Consider the following 23,643-nt stretch of genomic DNA (forward strand, 5'->3'; position numbering starts at 1 on the left):
GGATGTAGCTTAGCACCTCCCTATAATGGCACAGGCCGACGGCACATGCCTCCTACAGGGTGCCCAGAAGAACCTAATTTTGCTTGTGAGGTACCGTGCCAAAATGTTCATCTTGACTTTTGATCATAAGGAACAAGATGCGTTGGATTCCTAGGGCTCCTCAAAACTGGCAATGTTGTGGAAAGGAAACCAAAAGCAAGGAGACTGTTCTAGATTGTAAGAGACGGAGAAGATGCATGAACCATGTTGGGATCCACAACTGGATGTGGGGGCAACGGGGAATCTCTATGGTGATCAAGGGCGTTTTTAAATATGGACTATGTATTAGATGATATTCTTGAATTAATGGTGAATTTCTTGGGTGTGTTGATAGGATTCTGAAGGAGAATGTTCTCCTTGTTCTCAGGAGAATATGCCAGAATTATTCTGGCAGTGAAGTGTCATGACGCCTGAAAATGTGGTCAAGTGTGAAATTCATCTACATTCCACCTGTTTAGTTATTCCTTCTATTTCTAAGACTATATAGGTGAGAGGAAGCTAAATACAGCTATAGCAAGCCTCTTACGCTTTCTGAAAAGTTGCCTATCACCTTTCAAAAACATGTGAGGATTGATGAAAATAAAACCTCCTGACTGTTATGGGCTGAACTGTGCCCCCCATCCCATAATTCATACATTGAAGTCCTAACCCCAGGACCTCAGAATGTGACTGTATTTAGAGATACGGCCTTTAAAGAGGTGATTAAGCTAAAATGAGGTCACTAGAGTGGCCCTCATTCAATATATCCATGTCCTCATCAGGAGGAGAAATTAGGGCACAGCCAGGTATTCCGAACACCACAGCAAGACACAGGGAGAAGGCGGACGTCTACTAGCCAAGGAGACAGGTCTCAGAAGAAGAAGCTAACCCTGCTGACACCTAGAGCTGAGACTTCTAGCCCCAAAATGGTGAGAAAATAAACTTCTGTTGCTTAAGCCACCCAGTCCATGCCACTTTGTTATAGCAGCCTAAGCAAACGAATACACTGACTTTGTGCTTTTTTTTTTTTTTTTTAAGATCCTTTTTTTAAGTAATCCCTACACCCAATATGGGACTTGAACCTACAACTGCAAGATCAAGAGTTGCATGCTCCACCAACGGAGCCAGCCAGGCACCCCTTGTGCTCTTCTTGATTAATTTTTCTATTTAGCCAGGCAAAGTGTCTAGCAGTGTTCCTGGCCCACAGCACCCAAATGCACTCTTTCCTTCAGATTTCACAAAAATGGTACCCGAGGTCCTTCAGTCCCATCCCCATTAATCACACAGCCTCCATGCCCGCCCCCCACTCTCTCCCCTAGGCGCCAGGACACCCTCCAACTCCTGGTTCCTTGCCTTTGTGCTTTTCTTTTTTTATTTAAAGATTTTATTTATTTATTCATGATAGACACAGAGAGAGAGAGAGGAGGGTGAACAGAGACACAGGCAGAGGGAGAAGCAGGCCCCATGCAGCAGGGAGCCCGACACGGGACTCGATCCCGGGACTCCAGGATCATATCCTGGGCCAAAGGCAGGTGCTAAACCGCTGAGCCACCCAGGGATCCCTGCCTCTGTGCCTTTCTTTGAAGAAACACGCATACTGTTCCTCCTGACCTGAAGGCTTCCCTCTACAGCCCTAACAAAGTTGGAGGTTGTCTCCTCCCCAGTTGCTCAGCTCTTTAGCAGCCCCTATGAAACCCCTTCCCATGTTGCCTTGTAACTAGTTGTTCATTCACAATTCTCCCCCAGCCTTGCCCCCAGATTTGGTCACTCTAGGGCAGGAAATAAGTGTTCTTTATCTTTGTAAACCACAGCATTTAAGCACATGCTACACACTCATGACTTTGGTGAATTAAATTAATTCGAAACATGAACAATCCTATACATTTGAGTTTGGACTCCTAACTTTTCATGGACTTGGCATGTTCAAAGGAACAGAGAGAAGCAATCGCAAAAAGGACTCCACAAAGTTCAGCCCTATAACCAAAGGCAGAGGAGTAATACTTAAATCCTCACATTTCAGCCTACGCTTGAAGCCAGCCTCATTTTCATTCCCATTAGCAGAAATGAATCTCAGAGAACCAAGATCAAATGAAATGTGCCTCGGTGTGAGCTTAAACCAACCTCTCTTTCTAAAATAAACTGTTGTAATCCTTCCTTAGTCCCTGGCAATCCACCTCTCCTGCCACCCCTCCCACCCAACTTGGCCGCAAAGCATCTACAAATAGCCATGGAGCATCCTCAGAGAGCATTAATATTCGTGGCTGGAGAGAGATGCAAGAGCCACCATGTACTAAGAGGGCAGTGGAGGGTGGGCCAAGGACAGCACGGAGATCGACGCACATCTGCTGTCCAAAGCCCCACTTGAGGTCCTCGCTTTCCCCTCCCCATCCAGATCAAAGTCTCACCTATCCTTTTCTCATGACTCGCCTCCTTGCCTCCCACTAACTCCCTCCTGGGGGTCTTTCACCCTTTGTAGGTTGATGCTCCTTTATCTTAAACCACCTATACTTCCCATCTGTTCCTTTCTGGTCCCTACTGGTCCCTGCTTCTCTGCTAACAACATCAGCTGCAGACTTATTCTCAACCTTCCTCACCCATCATCTTCCACAACCTAACTATGATTACTCACTCGTAGGACCGCACTCTGTTGCAAAAAACAGCCTTCCCCATAACGTTTGATAGTAAGTTGCAGACCAGAGGTCCCATTATTGCTGTATGTTCAAAGTATTTCCTACCTAACTGCAGTACAACCATGAAAATCAGCAAATTTCACCAAATGTCCCAACAATGCAAAGGGACGGGATCCAGGGTTACATGTTGTATTTACATGTCCTGATTCCTTATTCTTCTTCAGTCTGAAACATTCCCCAGACGATTGGAAGATCACCAGGATAATGTCTGAACACCCCTCAGTCTGGGTTCATCTGATGTTTTCTCATGAATAGATTCAGTTTATACATTTTATTTGGTGGGGAGAGGAGAGGGATTACAGAAGTACTTCTAGCAGGTGGTTATGTTATACTAAGTTGATCACGTGTCTCCCAGGTTTCTCCACGATAAAGTTACTCGTTAATCCCCTTCCTTTTGTATTTAACAAGCATTTCGTAGAAAGGTATGTTGAGGCTATCTAAATCTTATTCCTTATGAAACTTCCATCCACCAATTTCAGTATGCTTTAAAATTTCTTGCATGAATTAACTATAACATGATGGTTGCCCAATGGTGATTTTTAATTCTGTCCTTTCTTCTACATTTATTAGCAATATTCTGTTGCAAGTAGACTGCCATTTTTTCCTTATTTATTTTATTTATACTAATATGGGCTCACTGATTTTATATTATTCAACAAGCTATGACCCATTACTGCTATATTTATTTTGATGCTGTAAGTATTCTAGGTTTGGCTATCGGGGGCTCCTTCAGGCTGGTTCCTATGTCCCCATCACTCTTTGAGCACTTCGTGACACAGAAAGATATTTTATGCTCATCTGACACTTCCCTTGCCCCAGAATCAGCCACTTCTCCCAGGAGCCCATTTCTTTTACCTGCAGAAGGGCATTTAGAAATCAAGATCTTAAAAAAAAAAAAAAATAGAAATCAAGATCTTAGTGGGGCGTCTGGCTGGTTGGGTCGGTAGAGCACACGACTCTTGATCTTGGGGTTGTGAACTTAAGCCCCACGTAGGGTGTAGAGATTACTTGAAAAAAAATTTTTTTTAATCTTAAAAGAAAGAAAGAAACCAACATCTAGAAACCATAGGTGTGCTTATGGCCATCAGTGCTCCCAGGTCCTGTCAATAGACACAGCTAGGAGCTGCGCTCCACTGGAGATGTCCAACATCTTGTTCTCATGCAGCAGACAAGCCTCAACATCAGTTAAATTGCCTAGGATCCTGCAACTTGGGCCAATCTGCCTTTTCTTTATAGCCGACAACCCAAGGAGCTATGCCTACAAAGCGGGAGTCCAATCCTGTTGCTCACAGCTCCCCCTCCTCTCCTAAAGTTTCATGCTCTGGTCTGGGAGCTTCTAGTCCTATCTGACTGTGTCATCTTTGCTCTTTCCCCTTGTCGTACCACTCTGAGTGTTCACTTCTAACTTCTTGGCTTTCCAGGGAGACTTTCAGAGTCCATGGATTCCAGGCAGCCCAAAGCCAGCCCTGCCCTGTGTACAGTCCATCCCAGATCCCAGAACCCCAGAAACATGTTTGTTCCACAGGAGAATTCTCCCACTGAAAAACAGCACCAAAAAAATAATAATAAAATATTTACATTCTTCATGGTGATGATCCATCTTTCCCTACATTAACTTCTAATGGATTAAAGAAAAAAGACAAAAACATTTTAGATGGTATAGTAAAGTGATATGTACCCTTTTAGATTTGTGGAGTGATATTTAGGTTCCAAAGTCAGGGCTACTCAGCTAGGCCTGCCTTTCTGAGCTTCTTCCCTTTCTCTACCTCTGACATCACAGTTTTTTCTAAAAGCACCATTATTATTCCTTCCTCTACTGCTCTGCTCAGCTTCCATCCCCAGAAATGTGTCCATCCAGGCAACCTGGAGATGATGTATAAATCTTCTGGTTCCTACAACCTACCGTAGTAGCCTAATCTGGGATGAGAAAGAGAATACACGAAGCACCACTCATGGGAAAGGCGATCAGAAGTCAGCCCCAGCCCACTATACAGTCCATCTCCTGCTTTTTGGAAGTTTCTACAGGGTTCCATACATGATGGATATTTAATAACGTTGTCAGGCTAACTAGCAGTGATTTCTAGTGGCTATCCATAAGAAGTCACTAGAAAGGCCTATAATTTTGGACCTCAGAGCTTTCATTTTTCCAAATGGGATAGGCATGCAATAAATATCTCCAGAACCACAATGTGATATGACACTAGCTATTAAGGCTCAAGGAACCAATATCCATGAAACAGTCCCTTATCCATTAATAACAGTCACAAAATGTCATGCCCCACATTTGTGCTGTGCTACAAATCTTATATTCTTTATTTAAGAATAGATAAATAAATAAGCAAGGGTTGGTCTGATGCTTCCGGGTGTAGGGAAGTGAGATCTTTGTAGTCATCACTTCAAACATGAATCCATGAGTTCTGAGTCAAGGCCTCCCTCTTCTAGACTAATGATTCTTTACTCTTAGGGGCTACAAACCTTCTGGGAAAGTGATAAAGGGCACAGACTCCTCTACGCCTGAGAGGGTAGAGGTGCAGAAAAACCCACACGTCCGCAAGCAGACGTGTGCCTATAACTGCATGGACTTCGATCACTGAGTCCCCAGCTGAAGAACTCCTGCCCTCAGCCAGTGCTTCTCAGACATTCATGTGCCAATAAATCACCAATGCTGCTTTGAGTGGCAAACTTCTAGAACAGAGGTCAGCATGCTTCTTCTGTACAGGGACAGATGGTAAATATTTTAGGCTTCATGGGCCACGCAGCATCTGCTAGAACTACTCGACTCCCCCATTGCAGTAGAAAGCAGCCACATACAATACCCAAGCATACGGATGTGCCTGGGTTCTAATAAAACTTTATTTACAGAAGCAGGAGACAGGCTGGATTTGACCTGAGGAATATGCTAGAAGGTATTACTTTAGACCCAGTAGAAGGACTATAATAGCAAATTACAAGACCAAACCCAATTCTGATCTTTTGAGGGCTCCCACTTATTTTTACCGCAAGTTTATCACATATTCGCTTTGTTCTTAACTTAACCAGCAACCCCCTTCACCACATTTTTTTTCCTACTGAACAATTTGTTATGAAGAAGCCATTGTTCTGTTTTGCAGGCGACACAGCAAGGGTCAGAATAACTCCACATTATAAACATTTCCTGAAAGACCCTCCGTGGCCTGCTTTTCTAACTCACAGCACAGTCCTATTAATTGACAGCTGACCACATGCCAGACATAAAAGCAGAACACATTCTTTCGTGTTCCAAGCTGCCCATTTCTCTTCTGAATCCTGCTGTCATTTTAACAAGCCTGGCAGCTGTCAGACTCAGGCCAACAGTCACAAGGGCTTTGTTTCCACAGAGACTTGTTTTCACAAAAATCAGGCCCTGCGCGAGGCTCTTCTCTGGCCTAACCCCGTCCTTCGTGGCAAAAGGGCAAATGCTGGACTATGGGGTGTCTTCCCAGGTAACCTGGAGCTGCCCCGAATCGCTCCTCTGTCTCCTGACCGCTGGTGGCAAGCCAAGGCCCTTCCACTGCAGCCACCCACCTCCCCAGAATGGAAGTGGCTTCGATGGGTTTGCCTCCCAAGGGTCCTGCACCTGTAGTTTGCACCTGGCCAGGTGCCTGCCCGCCGTGCTCTGGAGGAGGGTTTGCAGAATGACCTGTGTGAGTATGTGGCCATGTCCTTTTTTCTTTTCTTTTAAAGATTTAATTTATTTATTCATGAGAGACACACAGAAAGAGGCAGAGACGCAGGCAGAGGGAGAAGCAGGCCCTGCGCAAGGAGCCCTATGTGGGACTCGACCCCGGGACCCGGGGATCACGCCCTGAGCTGAAGGCAGATGCCCAACCACTGAGCCCCCCAGGTGCCCCAGTGGGTAGCCATTTCCAAGTGACTGACAAAACGGTTTTCTTTTCAGCTCATGCACACCCTGACAGGAAAGGCAGCTCGAGCTAGAAATGATTTAGGTTCATGGGGGTGTTTCTAGCCATTTTTGCTGGTTTCCCAAGGTAAGCCTTGCCAAATTAGATATTAACTTCTTCAGGATTGCCAGCTCTTGTCTAAACACCGAGAGCATGTAGGTGTCTAAACAGCACAAAGCATAAAACTCTACAAAGCACAAATGCTGGGGCAGCTGGGTGGCTCAATAGGTTAAGCATCTGCCTTCAGCTCAGGCCATGATCTCAAGGTCCTGGGATCGAGCCCCATACTGGGCTCCCTGCTCAGCGGGGAGTCTGCTTCTCCCTCTCCCTCTGCCCCTTCCCTGCTCATTCTCTCTCAAATAAATAAATAAAATCTTAAAAAAAAAAAACCCACAAACGATGCTTTTTCTTTTGCATGCAAGTCCAAGTCAAATAAATCCCCAGCCTTTTGTAAAATCTCACACAACTAATGGGAAAAGAGTTATGAGTAACAGACCACTGGACATCATAAAAACAATATCCTGCTGCCCACCTCTCACGATGGCAAAGGACGTTCATCACCGGATCTGATGGAATAAGTCACAGTGGCTCTGGCGTTTCTCGGGTGTTTGTTATTGTTGTTTTTGTCTGAGAAAACACGTTTGGGACTGTAGGGCATTCACAGCAGCATTTCTTACCTGGAGGTCACACTCTCACTCTAAATCACTAGCACAGGCCGTCCCACAAGTTATTCATCTTGTGTCTACACGAGAACTATACAGGTTAGCAGGGAATAAAAGTAATAATAACAGGAGTCTGTAGGTCATATGCACTTAAAACCTGTGTCTCCAATGAGGGCAGGGAATCTGATTTCTTAAGGGAATGAGCAAAATACATTTCACCTTAGTTTTTAGAGGCTGTGATGACCCTTAGCTCGTCACGGTGGCCTCGCAAAAAAGGCATTTATTCACCTACTCCCCTCGTGATGAACAATTTATGGAGGGCAAATGACAAAGAGGCTACTTCGTTCACTTTATTCCCTGTTTCTCCTGAGGGCCATAAGTGGCTCCAAGGGCAGAAAAATGTTGGTGATGCTCTAGGATTTTTCTAAGAGTGAGGAAGCTGGGTTAAGAGGACTTGCTTAGTCACTTGCAGAGGTGACAGTTTTGAGTGTGCTGTATAAGAAGGGAAGGTTGGGGATCTCAGATAAAACCTAGTTAAACAAGGAAGGTGGCTGGAGCGCCAGACCTCCCACCAAGCCCACAGGCCTGCCCAGGGCAGCGGGGCACACAGTGCGTGCCCACCAAGCCACCTGTGAGCTTTGTGCTAGAAAACATCAACCTTCCATCCACGTAGGTGCTCAAGTGTGAAGCGGATAGTCAAGAAGGTTTCTTCCCTTACATCAGAGTTTTTCTTCTCTTTCATCTTACATGGGGTAGGTACATGCATCCTTTAAGACCCGGCCGGGTTTACATGAGCACCCTCTAACGCACTCACTCCCCACCCGAGACACCAGCTGCCCAGCTGACATTCCTCCCAGTTAACACTGTCCTCCCAGTAACCACACTGAGAATAAGCCCGCTCCAAATGCAGCCAAGCCCATGTGCTTGTTGCCTGGGCTTGCTCTTGTCTTTTTCCCAACCTTTAAAAAGTTCCCCCAAATTATCTTTTTTTTTTTTTAAGTAGGTTCCATGCCCAGCATGAAGCCCAGTGTCAGGGTTTGAGCTTATCACCCGGAGCTCAAGACCTGAGCTGATGGGCAGCCCTGGTGGCACAGCGGTTTAGTGCCGCCTGCAACACTTGGGGACCTGGGATTGAGTCCCACATCGGGCTCCCTGCATGGAGCCTGCTTCTCCCTCTGCCTGTGTCTCTGCCTCTCTCTCTCTCTCTTTCTGTGTGTCTTGTGAATAAATAAGTTTAAAAAAAAAAAGAAAAGAAAAGAAAAGAAAGACCTGAGCTGAGGGGCACCTGGGTGGCTCAGTCGGTAAAGCGTCTGCCTTCAGCTCAGGCCATGATCTCAGGGTCCGGGGATCCAGGCCCACACTGGGCTCCCTGCTCAGCGGGGAGTCTGCTTCTCTCTCTCTCTCTCTCTGCTGCTCCCCCTGCTTGTGCTCTCTATGTCAAATAAATAAATAAAATCCTAAAAATAAATAAATAAGACCTGGCCTGAGAATACAAGTCAGGCCCTTAACCAACAGAGTCCCCCAGATGAGAACCCCCAGTGGTGATCTCAGATCTGTGACTGTTGTCGGTGTTTAAATGGCAATTATAAGGTTTCATTTTCAAATCATTTTACTTCTGTGGCTGCCCCCAAAACTATCTTGAAGAACAGCCATGGTATCATGAAATAGAAAGTCAAGAAATAGAAATACTGCAGTCGTTCAGGACTACAGAGCAGACCACTTCAGTCTACCCTACACCCGCTTCTCTTCCCTCCCTGCTGCACCTGTGCAAGCCCCTCTAGCTGGTCTCAGCCCTGCGGCCTTTGCTGCCGCCATGCCTGCTGCCAACAGCCTTCTTCCCACCTCCCTGGCTGGATAATCCTTTGGCTCAGAGGCTGCGGGGGGTAAAAGTGGTCCCCAACAGGCCGATGCACACTCATGAAGCACCTGCCCCTTCCTCCTCACACTCTTCTCCCTCGTAATTCCTCACTTGAGGTGTGCTCCAGTAGAAGCCCTGGAGACTTGCTGCCCCCTGCCAACACCGAGTTCGCCACAGTAAACCTGTAGAAACATTTATGAAAGGGGCAGCAGGTGCGGAAATACTAGCGCTTCTTCATGGATAAGAAGGCCAAAGCAAGGCACTCCCATGGAGAAGCACAACTGCCTGAAGGGAGGACTTTGCTTGGGCAGAGCAAAGGCCGGAGACCTTGGAAAGTCACTAACTGGAATCTCAACTCATCACCAATTAGCTACCGTGGCCTTCGGGCCAATCATTTAACCTCACTGAGTTTCAATTTCCTCACCTGTCAGGCAAGAACAGTCACGCCTATCTCAAAATATTGTTTTTAGGGATCAGAAGGGTACTTGGTAAGGTATCCAGCCCACTACCCAGCACCTAATAGCTGCTCAGTAAACGCTGGTATTCTTTTCCCCTACTTGTGGTCTAACTTCACTTTGGGAGCAAACGTGACCTTGCCAGCAAGGAAACAGAATGTTCGGAAATAAATAAAAAGAAGTGGAGAGGAAAGCACCAGAACGAGGGAGCAGGATAATATTTAAAAGCAAAAATAGATCTAGGAGGGCAGCAAAGTTTTAACACACAAGCAAACAGGAACTTTGCTAAATGTGCTATTTCCATTTGCATGAGGTCTGCTTCTGTGGCTGACTTGAGACCCTCACTGCATCGTGCCACCGCACGCAGCTCTGCTCTAAAAAAGGTTTGGTGCAGTTATCGCAGGAGCTGGTAAAACAGTGCCAGAAGTCTCTTGGCTCAGAATAAATTCCCACAAGTGCCCTTGAATCTGTGAACGATGCAAAGATGGCTTTGCATCAATGGAAAATACAGGCTGTCTTAAGTCTCTCTCTCAAAATCACTATGGCCCATGGTAGAAACATCGCTTTTTCTTAAAACACACCTCAGAGAAAACCAGCCACCGAGGGTGACATAATTTTGAAAATGCAACATTATAATTGCCATTTAAACACTGACAACAGTCACACGTCTGAGGTCACCACCGGGGGTTCTCATAAACTTCTCAGAGTTAACATGTCCAGGATGGAATTCTTGGTCTCCTTGCAACACACCCCAAAATCTGCTCTTCCCACAGTCCTCCCCATCTCAGTTACCGGCAACTCTATCCTTCCAGCAGCACAGGCCCAAACTCTCAGCATCACCTGGGCGTACCTCAACCTCATATCCCACCTACCCCATCAGTTTTGCTCTTTACAGGTGTCTGGAATCCCAGCACTTTTCCCTCCTCCCCTCCCACACCAGGGTCCTGGTCACCCCCTCTCCCCCCAAGAGCATTGACAATAGGGTGGTCGGGCTCCCCGCACCTCCTTTGCCCCCTACAGTCTACTCTTAGTACTGAATCCAGAGTGATGCTCTTACAACAAAAATCAGAGCAGAGGACTCCTCCCCAAAGCCTAGGATAGCCACACATGGCTGAGAAGTAAAACCAAAGTTCTCACAATGGCCCGTGTGTGTGCCATCACCCCCCCACCCCAGGGCCTCCCCTGGCTCACCCTTCCCAGGGCCTGCGACCTCTTCTCTCAGATACTGCTGTGTCTTTCCTCCTCACCTCCTTCAAGTCTATGCTCAAACGCCACTTTCTTAAGAAGGCCTTCCTTGATTGCCTCTTTACAAATTGCAACACCTCCCAGCATCCCCTTCCCTCTCCCTTTGGTTATCTTTCTCTAGACACACATCCTCTAACACTGTAGGTAACTTACCTATTCTATTTTGCTTGGCGTCACCCCCCCAGTCCCCAGCACAGGAGCTCCAGGTCTTATCTGGTGCTGCGTCCGCAGCATCTAGAACTGTGCCTGGCACATACCAGATGCTCCACTGAAAATCTGCCTCTGGGCCTCTATCACATCAGCCAACTAAAGCTCTATGGGGGGCAGCGGGGGAAGGAAGAATAGGTTATCTTATTGACTCTGTTCTCTCTCTCTCTCTCTCTCTGCCACTACATCAAAGTTTTCTAGGTTTCTCAATATTTTTGCAAGAGACATCAGGCTTCTGTAATTTTTCTGACCATTAATAATTACAACCGCATGTTTGAATGATTCCCTAAAAAAGAAGTATGTATGTCAGATATGGTAAAAATTAAAAATAAAAATAAATTACTACCCTTCCTCTGCTATCACCTTCCTCTACTTAAACTGGAAGCTCGTATGGGAATAGCAAGCAACACTCACACGCTTACCATTCTAATACACAGCGATCCAGTCTTCATGACCTCAGCTGGACATTATTCCTGAGGAGTGTTGGAGGAGAGCTAAGGAAGGGACCATATGCAGGTCTGGGCAGGGGTGAGGGTCCTCTCCAGGCTGCCAGGGATTAGGGACAGAAGACCCCTACCAACCCCAGAACTGAAAGGCAAGAGAAGGGAGCTGTCGCCACAATCAATAAAAGCTTGAAGTTTTGGAATCTGGAAAATGGGCCTTCCCAGCAGGAGCTGGGGGGGAGGGGGGGGAGGGAAATGTGGCTCAGATGGAGAGGGATCACGGATATGGGAAAGGGGAGGAGGGATCTGACTTCTCTCTTCTCTGTCTTACCATCTCCTGCCAGTAGTCAACCCCAACCTGAAGCCAAGAGGCAAGGGAGGCAGGGTGATGCAGCCACAAGGTCTGGGGAGACAGGAGATTGATCTGGAGGGATGAATGGAGAATGTCCAGCACACCCGTTAGCCAGGGGAGATCCTGGATCTTAACCAGTCTGGGGAAGAACACAGAAGGGGAGGGGAGCCTGGATAGAGGTAGGAGCCTTCCTTACTTCCTGTTAGCTGTTGATCCAGGGAAATGCTGCCCTGGGTGGAAGGTTGGGGGGGAGGGAGTGGTTAACAGCTCATAACCTAAACACTAACTCCTCTGTCCAAAGCAAATGGTCTCTAGTACCCCCCACACAAAAACTGAGATGTAACTGCTACGTAGTATGGCCAGAGGGTTTTTTTATAGAAAAGCTCCATTTCTGCTACCTTGAAGTTGACCCTGAAGAATTTCCCTGGGCCTTTGACTAGTTTTGAGAATCCTGCTCTCTCTTCTAAAGTTCTTTCTAAAGCATAATAAGTAATCAATCACTGAGCAACTGCAGAGAATACAGACCAAGTTCTAGGTGCCCACTCCTCCCAAAAGCCCCATAAAGGGAAGTATTCACCGCTGAGTTGGCAGTAATCTGCCCCCAACAACCCACTGAGCAGATGCCAAAGCCTGTGCCATTTTCCAAAATATGAAAGAAGTTTTAGAATTTAATCCAAATTAAAAAATTCTCAAACTTCTGATTTCGGATGACCCACAACAAAATGGATCGATCTCTCCTTCCTCGATGTATTTGAATTGATGTAGGTGGTGTAATCAGGTAGGCTGAACGTTCTTCACTGGAAGAGTCTGAAGAGCAGCTGGTTCTGGATTAAGTTTTATCAATGATTTACTTTGTGACCTGAAGCAATACTCAATTTCTCAGCAGCTCAGTGTCTCTATCTTTTTAAATACAATGACCCTTCATCCAAACCTGTCAGGGACATAGGGAGGTGAATGACTTAATAGACCCTTCCCATCTCTTCTAGAGGCTCTTCTTCACCACCCTCCTAATGTGGATTTTGCCCAAAGCAATAACACAGTAGCATAGAAAGCACATCTGTCAGACCCATCTGGAGTCACACAGTAAACCTTTCAGTGGTGAACCATTTGAACTTGGACAATTTATCCAACCTTGTTGTGCCCTAGTGCTCTTCGTCTGTAAAATGTGAACACTAAGAAAGCATGGGCTCACACAGTTGCCAGGTGATAAAAGGAGAATATGTGTGCAAAGCCCTCAGGGTAGTATCTGGAATAGAATAACCACTTGAAAGCAGAATGTAATCATTATCATCATTATAATCCTCATTATCATTTTTCATATGTGGTTCTAAGTAGCATTGGTGAAAATACAAAATTTCTTTGAGCATTCTCCAGAATTATTCTATGATCTTAAAATAATTCTCCTTTTCCGTCTTTACAAGCAGAATAGAAAATAACACAAATGGGGGGGTGAGGTGCATCTGGGTGGCCCAGTCAGTGAAGCGTCAGACTGATAGGTTTCCACTCAGGTCATGATGTCAGGGGTCGTGAGACTTAGCCCTGTGATGGGCTCCACACTCAAGGGGGAATCTGCTTGAAGACTCTCTCCCTCTGTGCCCCTACTTGTGCACACACACAATCTCTCTCTAAAATAAGTAAATCTAAAAGAAAAAATAAAATAACACAAAGGGATATCATGATCACCACCAAACTTGGTTAATAGCGCTCATCGAGAGTAAAACCCATGATACTGAAAAGCAGGGTTAAGCTACAGAGACTTGGTTAAAGCACAAGCAATATGTCCTGAGGGAAATCTTGGGGCAGAGGATTTCATTTTGGACTATTCTCTATGAAAAAAGTCTAAATTCATGACAACAAAGTAAACCTGTTTGCGAATGAATGGTACCCAAAATTTGGGTTAAAAAAAGAAACAATTTCATGAACCATAAAATACCCCAAAATCTTCTTTGAGCTCATATGTGGTGCAAACTCCCTGAAGCTTCCACCCAGCATTCACTCTACATAAGCACCCCACTCCTCAACTGTAAAGTCTTCTGATACTCAGGAAGCTCCACTCACAGGGACCAGGCCCCCCAGGGCAGCTGGCACAGTGCCAAGCACACAGAAATGCCCAACCACCATGTTCGCTTTGATAAATGACTGATTCTGTAGCAAAATGGATCAGAGCCTTATCAGCTTCCCAGGGAACTACTCAGTACATCAGCAACACGCCAATGACCTTCCTCTGTTTGGTCCCCAAGACCATCTACTATTACCCACAATTACGAAGAACATCTTCTGATCTGAGTCGGGTTGGTACAGATAAGCCACGTGAAGTCTTACATTTCTGATCTAACAGAACCAGACAGGCTTCACTCGCCCAAGTCCCTCCCCACATCACCACTTTGTATCAATATTTAAAATCAAATTTTTAAACCATTAAAGTTCTGGACCACAGCGTCTACTCTGCATTAATACTGTAGCCACAGTATAGTTTCTAGTAGGTATCCAATAAATGTTTATTGAAGGGAGGAGAAAAGGAGGGAAGAAAGAAAGGTGGAAAAAACACTGACCCAAGCTCCTAAGCTGCCCCAGATTCAAGGGTGAGGAAGTGGACACACCTGGAAACGGCACCAAGTTTTCTATGGGCCTCACCTAATCCTTGCAACAGTCCTATGAGAAGGTATCCCGTTTACCCATTTTAAGGATACACAAACTGAGGTACAGAGAGATTAAATAGTTTTCTGAGTGTCCCCCAGAGAGTAAGCTTCAGAGCCAAGATTTAAACTGAAACAATATCATCCACAGCTACACTTTAGTCCTGCCCTACTGTCTGGATACCTAAATTCACCTAAGGCAGCCTGAAGAAAGCCAATCATTAATGTTTTCATTTATAGATAAGAAAATTAAACCCAACTGGTTAAATGACCAATAAAAAAATATATCACATACCATCTAGAGGTACCAGACAGTGCTTCTATTTGGTCACTACCTTAGAACCCAGAAAATAAGGACCCTCATCTATTTTTATACATGAATATAATAAGTTTATGCTATGCGCTTTCTATCATCTTTTTAACTTCAACCCAGAATCCCCACTGATAATACAACAGCAACATTTGCATAGCATCTTGTGATTTATAAAAAACGATTTTATCTACGATACCCTCCCTGTGACATACACAATGCAGATGACTTCACCTGCTGTCAAAGACCAGGGCCATCTCAGCGACAGTCAGCCCAGAGAGGCCCTCGGCGACACGTCTCAGCTCAAAGCACCCAGGAACACAGGGAGGTAACTTTCAAAGACCACAGCTTCTACCAACAATGATTGCCAAGGAAGAAATTTCAAAATGATTACTTTTTCCTCCAGACTGGAAACTAAAGGATGCAAAATATGAGTAAAAACAATATTTCTCAATCCTCATGGGGATCAATCATTTAAGGAAAAGCTCTCCAAGTTCTCTCTCCCTCACTAATACTTTTTAAAACCTTTGGGCAATACAAGGAGAAAGGTTATTTGCTTACTGAAACTGTGTCTGCCATCGGGGCACACCAATCTGTTTGCCGAACATCTATCTCAAGAGTTGTTGGCTAACTCATACTTTTTGCCTTTCTTGCCAGAATTATACCATAGCTCATACATTGGGAAGTCAATATCATTGAAAGATGTAACCTACAGTCCTTGGAAAAGCATCTTCCCCAAAACTCAAAAGAACATCTGGATCATCAGACCTCAGAAGACGGATTTAAAATCTTACTTCAGCATACACAATACCTCTGCAGCAGGTCTCATTCTTGGCTGAACACTACCAAGCTTTTTAAAGCTTGGAAGAGCTTTAAAAAATACCATTGCTCAAGTGCCACCTGCAGAGGTTCTGACTTAATTGTCCTGGGGTGAGGCTGCACACTGGGACTTTTAAAAGCTCTGCCGGTGACTCCACAACATGCAAGGCTGAGACTCACAAATACCGAAAGGAAGGCATACACCTGCCGGATCAAAAAAAGTGACTCACTTTTGACCTAATGACCAGGAACAATTTCACAATTTAGAAATCTTTGATAACATGGGTTTTACGTTTTTAGACCCAATCTGTTTGTTCACTGCATAATGGAAACTGTCCTCTTGGTCTTCCTGACATAGCTAGACCACCTTCACCTGGAAATCTAGATGAATATAAAAATGCATTTTGAAATTACTAACACTTATGCAGCACTTTGAGATTTATAAATATATAAATACAAAGTCACATTTAATCATTATGAGAGCTGTGAGACACGCGTTTTCTATTGCTGCTGTAACAAATTATCCCAAGCTTAGTGGCCTAAACCACATGAATTTATTCTTATAGTTCTGGAGACCAGATGTCTGAAATCGGTCTCCCTAAGCTAAAGTCAAGGTGTGGGCATGGCTGGTTCCTTCTGGAGGCCCTGAAGGGAAAATCTATTTCCTTGCCTAGAGGCAGCCTGTGTTCCTTAAGCCATGGCTCCTTCCAAATATTCCTCTGCTGCCTCCCTCTTACAAGAAAGGACCCTTGTACTTACTTTGGACAGACCCAAATAATCCAGGATAATCTCTCCCATTTTCAGATCCCTAATCACTTCTACAAAGTTCCTTTTGCCATATAAGAGAACACTCACAGGTTCCAGGGATTAGGACTAGGACATCTTTGGGGGGCCATTACTCAGCCTGCCACAGAATAAAACAAATGTCACCACTATCACCATTATGTCCATTCTCCCTGCCCATCATCCTCATTTTTTCAATTAAAACTAGGCTCAGGGTTGCATGACTTAACCAGTTCCCATGTCTGACACAAGGTTGAATTTAAATCTGACCTTATAACTCTAAGTCCCACTTTCCCTCTGCCACAAGTGTTGGGTCCCCACGATAAGGTGATGTCTGCAATACTACTTTCTTTTCCCAGTTTCACCACACTGTTAACAATAAGTGTTTTCACTCAGCTTCAATCATTATTTCTGTTCCTCAGCCAATACAGGCCATGCACTACTACCCCTGGTAAACAGGCCTTGAGCCAGACCCCTTCTCTATGGTGCAGAAGAAGCAGCAAGCCTCCTGAGGCAGTAATTCGTTATACAGACTACAATGTCACAAGTAACTGAGCTGCACAAGAAGTACATGGGGAGAAAAGGCAAGCTCTCCGTTTGAAGAGAGCAAAGCGATCTGAACTTGCTAAGACACACCCTTACACACAACCACCTGGAGAAAAATTTATAATCCGTGATGTCCTTATCCTGCCTGCTTCAAACAACCTATTCAGAATTACTTTCTCTCTTCTTCTCAACTGAGGAGGAGGTAGTGTGTATTTAGAAGCTCGGATGGCGTTCTTCTAGAACGTGGTATTATTTTAGTGGGGGTCATCAGGAAGCAGTGGGTACAGCTTTCAACACAAAGAACATTCTAATATGATGGTCACACTTCCACTGATGCCTTGGGATTTCACATACCCTTCCTCCCAAGCACATCAGGGAGAGAAGAACCTGGTGCTGAATCACAGCCACTTCAACAATGGGAGAAGGTAAACAAGCCAAGCAAATCTCACTCCCAAGCTTATACCTTGCCTGAGTCTGTGTTCAACCTGATGTGAAAATGGTAGGGAAGGAGAAGGAGGAGGAGGAGGAGGAGGAGGGAAGAAGAAGAAGAAAGAAGAAGAAGAAGAGGAAGAGGAGGAGGAGGAGGAGGAGGAGGAGGAGGAGGAGGAAGAAGAAGAAGAAGAAGAAGAAGAAGAAGAAGAAGAAGAAGAAGAAGAAGAAGAAGAAGAAGAAGAAGAAGAAGAAGAAATAATAATCCATACCCCATCAGAATGCAAGTGGTATAATATCAGAAAATCACATGATTGTCCAGGATTAAGAGAACTCATTGACTCTGTCTCCAGAACTAAAAAAAACAGCAAACAGGATTTTAAAGGTCATGTGGAATAATTCAAATAACCAAAATATTATATTTTAAATAAGCTAATGTGGCAGAGGAGAGGAGGAATGCTGGAATATATTCTGTGGCTTGTATTCATGCCAAATCCATGCTCTGAAGCTATCATTTTATAGGATTACAACCAATATTTGCAATGATTCCTAGGGGAACCAAGATTCCCTGCCATCTAAGAGTCAGTTTGGGCCACTAACTCAGAAAAGTAAATCAATGCATTTTTAAAGCTTTACAACAAGGTAGCATTACACGGGAATTCTGGTTTAGCAGGAGCCAACCATAAACTTGTAATAAAATTAGGACATTCTAGGGCAGCCCGGGTTGCTCAGCGGTTTAGCGCCGCCGCCTTCAGCCCAGGGCGTGATCCTGGATACCCTGGATCGAATCCCACGTCCGGCTCCCTGCATGGAGCCTGCTTCGCCCTCTGCCTGTGTCTCTGTCTCTCTCTATGTGTCATGAATAAATAAATAAATCTTTAAAATAAAATTAGGACATTCTAATCCACATAATTTGGATATAACCTAACTAAAAGAGAGCACATCTGCTAAGTATTCCTTACTCCATGTCTCCCTAGATCCAGGTAGTTCAAGAGCCCTGGGTTCCTGTCCTGGCTCTCCATTCATTCATCTGGACCAGTCACTCAGCTTCTCCGGGCCTGAGTTCTCATTGGTAGGCTGGACAAAATGACCTCTAAGGGCTCCTCCAATTCTGACTCTAGAAGCTTCCAAAAGATCCATTAACAAAGTTTACTGGCTGCCTTCTATCTGCAATTAGATTCCAGTTGAGCTGATGAATAAGTGAAGATCATGAAACTGATGGTTAAGACTCCAAACAACTAGAAGCTAGAGAAGACCCCTAAGCTGGAGAACAACATGATGAAATATTAAATGGGCCCCCTTCCTGGGGAAAGCCTCAAAGCCTGGGGGTCCCAAGAGTTTATTTCAAAGACTTCTGAGGGTCTTAACTACAGGAGGGTCCTGCACTTTCATGCCGCCTCCAGTACTCAGAGCCTCCCAAGCACAGGCACAGAAGGGATGGACGGGAATGGGGGGGAGGTGGTCACTCTTGGGACGGGAATTCCACACAAAGCATCATCAGAGCATCATCACTAGGGCCCTTCTGGCCACGTAGGGTCCGGCAGAGCATTCAAGGTTAGTCTGATGCAGGGATGGCTATTCATTTGAGCTGGAGACTGAGTAGTTGGAGATTTGCTACTCCTCTTTATCCGGGGTGGAGATGGGGGACAGCAGAGCAATCTTCCTCCTCTTTGAGGGTCTGCAAAATTAGCCACAGCAAATGAAAAGTGGATTCACAGAGCTGTTAAGCTCTCTCAGGATTCAGATCCCTGAACAGCTAGTTCCATGAAACAAATGTGCTTGCCTAAGTGGAAGAGCCCAGAAAAAAAGTGACAGGAAAATTGAAGACTTGCTATAAAACTCATCTTCAAAAAGCCATAATTATCACAATCGTGTCACCTAAGCATTATTTACAAACATCCTTCTGCACAATTTCTCCTCTTGGAACAGCCCTTGTCTAGATATAGCGCCATTACTCAGGGTAACATTTTAGATTAATTAAGTAGTAAAACACGGAAAAACAAGCATTTTTCCATCAAAACTCTCGAGTGAATTTAATTAAAATAAGATGCAGGGGGACAGGCATAAAATAGAGATTCTGACTTTTTACCTTTGTGCTGATCATCCCTGCTTACCAGTTGAAGAATATGTCCATTTCCAGTGCTGTGTACACTACTCAATGGATTACCCCCAACACTGGAAAAGAGAGTGTAAAAGAAATTTCCTACTTTGCAGATAAGAAAAACTGAGACTTTCAGGAAATTAAATGATTCATCCAGAGTCGAGTCACAACAAAAACCCTGATCACCAAACTCCTAATTTCGATGCCTCCCTCAGGACATCAAACACAGTCTAGGGGATTTCATTTTGATGGGGAAACTAAAATAATTTTTACATCAAAAGCTGCCACATATTTTGTCTGGGCCTTGCTTTTGACCCTTTTGGGCTTCAGAATATTATGGTTTGGGTCCTGGCAAAATGAAGCCAATCTTCAACAGCCACACAAACAGGGTTTTCTCTCCAAGCAGAGACAGGGATGCTCCTCATGGTCTGTTACACGTTACTGCAGTTCTTCTCATAACCTACTATTCCTTTTTCACATTTCTATAACACAAGTATAACTGACATACGGTGTTATACTAGTTTCAGGTGTACAACATAGGGATTCGACAATTGTATACATTATGCACTGCTCATCACGATATGTGTTGTCCTCATACAACATTATCATTCCCTGCGCTGTACTTCTCATTCCCATGACTTATTTGTTTTATAATCGAAAGTCTGTACCTCTTAAACCCCCTTGTCCCTCCAGTTTGTTCTCTGTTTTTATGACTATTTCTGTTTTTGCTTGTTTTATTTTTTGGAGTCCACGTCTAAGTGAAATATGGCACTTGTCTTTCTCTGACTTGTTTCACTTAGTCTAAGATCTTCTAGATCCATCCATGTTGTCCCCAGTGGCAAGATTTCATTCTTTTTTTTTTTACGACTGAGTAATATTCCATTGTGTGTACAAATATTTCTTTTAAATGCCAGGCCTCATGGTGCATGGCCGCATTCTGCTTGGACCAGGTACAGAAGTAGCAAACAGTTCACACGATTTTCACGTCTTCTAGGCCCTGGCCAGCAATCAAACATAGGCCTGGGTGGGGACGTTTTGTTCATTCTGTTTGGGGATGGCAATATTAAAACAAAACACTTCGCAGTCCCGGCTCCGTTCATCAATAGTCATTTTAGGTAAATTTGTCATGAGGTATCTAAACATCTACATTCGGGTGTTTTCCAAAATAATGCACTTGCCCCATGATTTTAAGGAAGGAGACAACTAAAACAGCAGCAGCAGCAGGAAAAACAACTCTAGCTTATGCTCAGGTGGTAGAGAGGAGTTAAGCTTTATTCTGGGATTTCTGCTACTGAGCCTTACTAAGTCTACTCAAATAAATGAAGCAGGGAGGATGATGGCTCCATCCCAAAAGTGGTCTGTCTCAACCTGGGGTCGGGCTGCTCCAGCCCTCGTTTCTCACAAATGAATCCCTCCCACCTACACCAGCTTCTAGGACCAACCCTAACCCTAGTGGAGACGTATAGGGACTTTTGGGGCAACCCCTTGGGGCCCCACCCAAGTCTCCCCAGAATGCCAGCTTGGCCCTGACTTCCTGCCCCAGCTCCCCTACCTACACTTGCGTTCTTTCTTGTTCCTTAGCCCTCAGGTCTGAAGCTCACGGGACCCCTGGCTGCCTCTCCCTCCCCCAAGCACCTGGACCTGCCATCCCTTGAACCCCATTCCCTAACACCGGGACTCTGTCCCTGATACTGCCACTTCTGGCAATATTCCCCAATTTTACCTCCTTCAACTTCCCATTGCAACCCATCACCCCAAGGGGACACCCCAAGCCCCAGGCCTTCCCTCGGCCCTTCCATCGTATCTGGCAGGCGGGCTCCCACCCGGGGGAAGTCTCTCGCACTCCTCCTGGGCCTGGCAGGGCCCTGAGATACAAGACCAGCAGCTCCTCAACCGACCCTCTGCATTTCAGACCATGTTCTTATTTAAACGCCCCCATCTGAGCCTAAAATCCATTTACTGGTGGAGACAGAGCTAGTGAATGACTGTCCTCATGAACAACCCCTATTTCCTTGAGGTCAGCCAGCGGCTTGCACACAGCAACCCATTAATTGCCCTGCAGACATCATGATGCAGCAAATTTCACTCTTTTCACACAGAGATGAGACACCGAGGATCCTGCTCTAGTAAGAACCGGGTCTAAGTTCCCTTGGCAAGACAGAGGCAAACGAGGACTAACTCAGTCTGCTGGCTTCGTCCTGACAGTACGAACCCCCCTGGGGGCAACCACGTTTCTCATGCCGAGTTATGTCAGGCACCCAGCCCGGGACGGCCGAGCCCCTCTTCTGGCCAAGCTGGGGCTCCCTGGGTCCCAGCCACCTGTGCACACAACGCCAGAGCCCCCGCGTGCCTGGCCCCATGCATATGAGGGGCCGCCGTATGCACTTGTCCAAATTCCCAACTCAGTACTTCTGATAAAACTGATCGTTTCAAATAAAACTGGAAGGGGGGATCCCTGGGTGGCTCAGCGGTTCAGCGCCTGCCTTTGGCCCAGGGCGCGATCCTGGGGTCCTGGGATGGAATCCCACGTCGGGCCCCCTGCATGGAGCCTGCTTCTCTCTCTGCCTGTGTCTCTGCCTCTTTCTCTCCATCATAAATAAATAAATAAAATCTTAAAAAAAAAATGGAAGGCCTTTCGCACTTCCCACTGGTACCATCGAGGCTTCTTGGTTTCAGGCTCAGGAGACGCCAGTCGTCAACCGAGCGTGAGAGAGGGTGGTTTGGTGCTAATCCGACCTCTGAGCTGCTTTCGAGGTGCAGGGGCGCTCCCAAGGACACACAGCCAGCAGGTCTGGAAAGATCGGGGGCTTGCCTCTCTGTCCAGGGCGGTGAATGCGGCCCTTCTGCAAAGGAGCTTAAAGCTGTGGTGTGAATGAGTAGCAATCCACGTGTGTGTGTGTGTGTGTGTGCGCACGCGCGTGTGTCTAGGGGTATCAAAGAGGGTCTCCAGGGCAGCCCGGGTAGCTCAGTGGTTTAGCACTGCCTTCAGCCCAGGATGTGATCCTGGAGACCCGGGATCGAGTCCCAAGTCAGGCTTCCTGCATGTAGCCTGCTCCTCCCTCTGTGTCTCTGCCTCTAATGAATAAATAAATAAAATCTTTAAAAAGGGATGCCTAGGTGGCTCATTGGTTGAGCATCTGCCTTTGGCTCAGGGCACATGATCCTGGGGTTCTGGGATGGAGTCCCATATCGTGCTCCCCGCAGGGAGCCTGCTTCTCCCTCTGCCTGTGTCTCTGTGTCTCTTGTGAATAAATAAATAGAATCTTTTTAAAAATAAATAAATAAAATAAAATCTTTAAAAACAAAACAAAAACAAAGAAAGTCTCCAAAAAGTGTATGCTCAGGTCCTAGTCCCCTGTACCTGAGACTGTGGCCTTGCTGGGAAGTAGGGCCAGTGTACAGGTAGTTCGCTAAGACGAGGTCATACTACTGGGAGGGCCTTCAATCCAACACTACTCATGTGCTGTCAGGAGAAGAGGAGACACCTGAGGAAAGGGGGTCATAAGACGACACAGGCAGAGAATAGGTGCATCTGCAAGCCAAGGGCCGCCAGCAACACCAGGAGCTGGAAGAGGCAAGGAAGGATCTTCCCCTACTGGTTTCGAGAGGGCGTCACCTGCTGACACCTTGAATTCAGACGTCCAGCTGCCAGAGCCGTCAGAGAAATAAATTTCTGTTGTCCTAAGCTACGCGATTCCTTGTATTTTGTTAGGGCAGCCCTGGGAAATTAATATAAGGTAGAAATGAAGAACTGAGGAGTCACAAATACCTCCTCTTCTTTTAAAGATTTTATTTATTGGAATGCCGGGGTGGCTCAGCAGCTGAGCACCTGCCTTTGGCTCAGGGCGTGATCTCCGTCCAGGGATCGAGTGCCGCATCAGGTTTCCTGCGAGGAGTCTGCTTCTCCCTCCAGGTCTCTGCCTCTCTGTGTCTCTCATGAACAAATAAATAAAATCTTAAAAAAAAAAAGATTTTATTTATTTATTTGACAGAGAGAGAGAGAGTGCACGTGCAGGGGGAGCAGCAGAGGGAGAGGGAGCAGCAAACTCCCCGCTGAGCAGGGAGCCCATAGGGGGCTTGATCCCAGGACCCGGGATCATGACCTGAGCGAAAGGCAGATGCTTCACTGACTGAGCCACCCAGGAGCCCAACAAAAACCTCTTGATTTG

The 23,643-nt window shown here is 45.7% G+C and overlaps 1 protein-coding gene across 10 annotated transcripts in view; it reads right to left on the reverse strand.

Moving 5' to 3' along the window:
- RNF152 (ring finger protein 152) overlaps positions 1-23,643 on the reverse strand; it is a 79,758-nt gene that overhangs the window by 27,668 nt on the left and 28,447 nt on the right. For 2 of the 10 annotated variants that reach the window (XR_012001568.1, XR_012001567.1), the window contains exon 3: positions 669-23,429. The exons of the other annotated variants lie outside the window; for them this stretch is intronic. The gene's annotated coding sequence lies outside the window, so the exon portion shown is untranslated. Of the gene's footprint in view, positions 1-668; positions 23,430-23,643 lie in introns of those variants that run through there. 10 annotated transcript variants of the gene reach the window in all.

This window comes from Vulpes vulpes, chromosome 5, assembly GCF_048418805.1.
Source record: "Vulpes vulpes isolate BD-2025 chromosome 5, VulVul3, whole genome shotgun sequence".
Taxonomy (NCBI): Eukaryota; Metazoa; Chordata; class Mammalia; order Carnivora; family Canidae; genus Vulpes; species Vulpes vulpes.